This window comes from Takifugu flavidus, chromosome 18 (genome assembly GCF_003711565.1).
Source record: "Takifugu flavidus isolate HTHZ2018 chromosome 18, ASM371156v2, whole genome shotgun sequence".
In the NCBI taxonomy this organism is placed as follows: Eukaryota; Metazoa; Chordata; class Actinopteri; order Tetraodontiformes; family Tetraodontidae; genus Takifugu; species Takifugu flavidus.
Window position 1 is genome coordinate 13170148 of NC_079537.1, and position 4096 is coordinate 13174243.

Below are 4096 nucleotides of genomic sequence, written 5' to 3' on the forward strand. Positions count from 1 at the left end.
GTGTAGTATAGGTGTAGCTATGGGTGTATTATAGGTGTTGCTATAGGTGTAGCTATGGGTGTATTATAGGTGTAGCTATGGGTGTATTATAGGTGTAGCTATGGCTGTAGCTATAGGTGTAGCTATGGGTGTTGCTATAGGTGTAGCTATGGGGTTAGTATAGGTGTAGCTATGGGTGTATTATAGGTGTTGCTATAGGTGTAGCTATGGGTGTATTATAGGTGTTGCTATAGGTGTAGCTATGGGTGTAGTATAGGTGTAGCTATAGGTGTAGCTATGGGTGTATTATAGGTGTTGCTATGGGTGTAGCTATGGGTGTAGCTATGGGTGTATATAGGTGTAGCTATGGGTGTAGCTATAGGTGTAGCTATGGGTGTAGCTATGGGTGTAGTATAGGTGTTGCTATAGGTGTAGCTATGGGTGTATTATAGGTGTAGCTATGGGTGTAGTATAGGTGTAGCTATGGGTGTAGCTATAGGTGTAGCTATGGGTGTAGCTATGGGTGTATTATAGGTGTTGCTATAGGTGTAGCTATGGGTGTAGTATAGGTGTAGCTATGGGTGTATTATAGGTGTTGCTATAGGTGTAGCTATGGGTGTAGCTATGGGTGTAGTATAGGTGTAGCTATGGGTGTATTATAGGTGTAGCTATGGGTGTAGTATAGGTGTAGCTATGGGTGTATTATAGGTGTTGCTATAGGTGTAGCTATGGGTGTAGCTATGGGTGTATTATAGGTGTAGCTATGGGTGTATTATAGGTGTAGCTATGGCTGTAGCTATAGGTGTAGCTATGGGTGTTGCTATAGGTGTAGCTATGGGTGTAGTATAGGTGTAGCTATGGGTGTATTATAGGTGTTGCTATAGGTGTAGCTATGGGTGTATTATAGGTGTAGCTATGGCTGTAGCTATAGGTTGTAGCTATGGGTGTTGCTATAGGTGTAGCTATGGGTGTATTATAGGTGTTGCTACAGGTGTAGCTATGGGTGTATTATAGGTGTTGCTATAGGTGTAGCTATGGGTGTAGTATAGGTGTAGCTATGGGTGTAGTATAGGTGTAGCTATGGGTGTATTATAGGTGTTGCTATGGGTGTAGCTATGGGTGTATTATAGGTGTAGCTATGGGTGTAGCTATAGGTGTAGCTATGGGTGTAGCTATGGGTGTAGTATAGGTGTAGCTATGGGTGTAGTATAGGTGTAGCTATAGGTGTAGCTATGGGTGTATTATAGGTGTAGCTATGGGTGTAGCTATGGGTGTATTATAGGTGTAGCTATGGGTGTCGTATAGGTGTAGCTATGGGTGTATTATAGGTGTAGCTATGGGTGTATTATAGGTGTAGCTATGGGTGTTGCTATAGGTGTAGCTGGGGGTGTAGCTATGGGTGTATTATAGGTGTAGCTATGGGTGTAGCTATGGGTGTTGCTATAGGTGTCTATAGGTGTAGCTATGGGTGTAGCTATGGGTGTTGCTATAGGTGTAGCTATGGGTGTAGCTATGGGTGTATTATAGGTGTAGCTATGGGTGTAGCTATGGGTGTAGCTATGGTTACTGCCTTGGTCTTACATATATTTTGGTTGTTCTCTTATTTAAACTGAGATAAACACTGCTAACCTGTGAGGTGTCACTCAGTCAACGTGTATTTTTCTCTTCAAAATGTTCACATTGTGATTGAAATCATGACGTGATTTTTCTATATTTGTCTTAAAGTAAATGATTTGGCGGCTTCCTGCCACATTCTCCGGATTCTGTCATTACAAAATGTGCCAACATGACCGAAAAGGGGACGAAGAACTGAAAGAAAGATGTTAACCCAGCCAAGTTAACAGCGGGCAATAATAAAGATGCGCATCTGGCACCACTTGTGAAGTAGCTGCTAAGGGCTAACAGTTAGCACGTGACAGAAACGCACAGAATCATTCAAAAGCAAAAGCGTTCACATTTTAAGAGCGTGACAAATGTAAGCATCATATAGCTGGAACGATCAACTTCATCTCTCTGCGAGCGGCCGGACTCAGATGGAAAGGCTCGCTAACATGCTAGCATGCTAGCTGTTGTGCCTCTACAGGCTGCAGTATGCTTCCTCTTTCGTTATCGTTCTGCTGTGGAAAATAAGCGCCAGTGCGCGTTCCAGGGCTGAATAAAGCGCAGAAACAGCAGCTCACGCACTCTCACCTCTTGCTTTCAGGTCGCATACTCTTTGGTCGTTCATTAGAATGAATATCAGCCAACAATTAGCCAACGTTAGCTTCCGTGTAGCGCAGCTAGCCGTCCGCTTCCTTGTTTCTTTCTCCGCAAGGCTGCGGCCAGCTCCAGGGCTGCTTCACATGCGTCCCATCGCCTTAGCTCGTGCGCGCCACCGCGGCTAGCAGCTAGGCTAACCCACCGGAGTCCACTGCTGATGGAAATCTGTCGATTAGCAAACGGATCGATATCGATAAGACGAGGCGCAGTCGTGCCCATTCACCCCCACTCGCTCGCTCTCTCTCTCCTTCCCTGTATGAGTGTACCTCTCTCACCCCTCTGCCCGCACGTTTCAACGTGCTCTCCGTGGGTGGGGGGTGTGGTGGGGCGCGGAGTTTAAACCGGCTAAAAGGTGTCGTTCATGATTGATCCGCACGTTTGGCGCCTCCGCTGATCGATCACATTGATCGGCCTTCGGGAGGGTTCATGTCTGCTATTGTCCGGAGCGGCGTGCATGTGCGGGCGCTGCGGGCTGTGCGTTATGTGCGTCACTCTCCTTCCCCAGGTCGATGACATCACACAGGTGACTGCAGACACCGCGTTAACATCAGAAGGGGAAAATAAATGTAAATCTAATATTGGCTGCAAAAATATGAGCTGCTACGTCATTTGCTTCACGGCGGACGAACGGCATTGTGGGACTTGTAGTATTTATCCAGCGTCATTTGCAGGTCGTTGAAACTTCCGCCGACACAGTGGCCTCTTCTCCTGGGAGGCTTTTCAATACTGTAGTGTGAAGAGGTGAGCGGCGATGTCTCAGACCCCCTCCTCTGCTTAATCAGGGGGTGCATGGTTCTGATGTGGTTCTGTGTTCCAGAACCCAAGCTAGGTGTCATCAGAATGTTACACCACCAGGCCCAGAACGCGCCCCTCATAACGAGGGGTGGAGAAACCAAAAACAGGCGACTCAGCTCCAAATGTGTTCATGGCTCTGGAAGAGTATCTGGAGTCATCCCCAACCGTCAGCTAGAACTGATCAAAGAGGCTTCCTGATGATGGTCAAAGAGGCTTCCTGATGATGATCAAAGAGGCTTCCTGATGATGGTCAAAGAGGCTTCCTGATGATGATCAAAGAGGCTTCCTGATGATGGTCAAAGAGGCTTCCTGATGATGGTCAAAGAGGCTTCCTGATGATGATCAAAGAGGCTCCTGATGATGATCAAAGAGGCTTCCTGATGATGGTCAAAGAGGCTTCCTGATGATGATCAAGAGGCTTCCTGATGATGATCAAAGAGGCTTCCTGATGATGATCAAAGAGGCTTCCTGATGATGATCAAAGAGGCTTCCTGATGATGATCAAAGAGGCTTCCTGATGATGTCAAAGAGGCTTCCTGATGATGATCAAAGAGGCTTCCTGATGATGATCAAAGAGGCTTCCTGATGATGATCAAAGAGGCTTCCTGATGATGATCAAAGAGGCTTCCTGATGATGATCAAAGAGGCTTCCTGATGATGATCAAAGAGGCTTCCTGATGATGATCAAAGAGGCTTCTGATGATGGTCAAAGAGGCTTCCTGATGATGATCAAAGAGGCTTCCTGATGATGATCAAAGAGGCTTCCTGATGATGATCAAAGAGGCTTCCTGATGATGATCAAAGAGGCTTCAACAGTCCAGCTGCTGTCATCCATGTCTGCTCCACCCTGGTTATTGAAGTAAACCTGCCCAAGCCCAGAAACCCGAACCTGAGCTCTGGGTTCTGGGATCTGGATCCTAGCCCTGTTTCTGACAGTGACCCGCTTTCTTGTCCTGACACTGATGATTGAGTTCCTGAAGAGATCGACCATTGTGACTGATGATCAATAGCAATACGCGCATGCGGCCACAGGGGGCAGGCGAGTGTTTTCTGGCTCCAGAAG

General features: G+C 46.8%; 1 protein-coding gene across 2 annotated transcripts in view; it reads right to left on the bottom strand.

Moving 5' to 3' along the window:
- Window positions 1–2687, bottom strand: part of zgc:158376 (uncharacterized protein LOC100101643 homolog) — a 12201-nt gene extending 9514 nt beyond the window's left edge. Inside the window, exon 1 of one of the 2 annotated variants that reach the window (XM_057014526.1) lies at window positions 2170–2687. The gene's annotated coding sequence lies outside the window, so the exon portion shown is untranslated. The remainder of the gene's footprint in view (window positions 1–2169) is intronic. The other variant, XM_057014525.1, reaches the window with a different exon arrangement.
- Between the last annotated feature and the right edge of the window lie 1409 nt (window positions 2688–4096).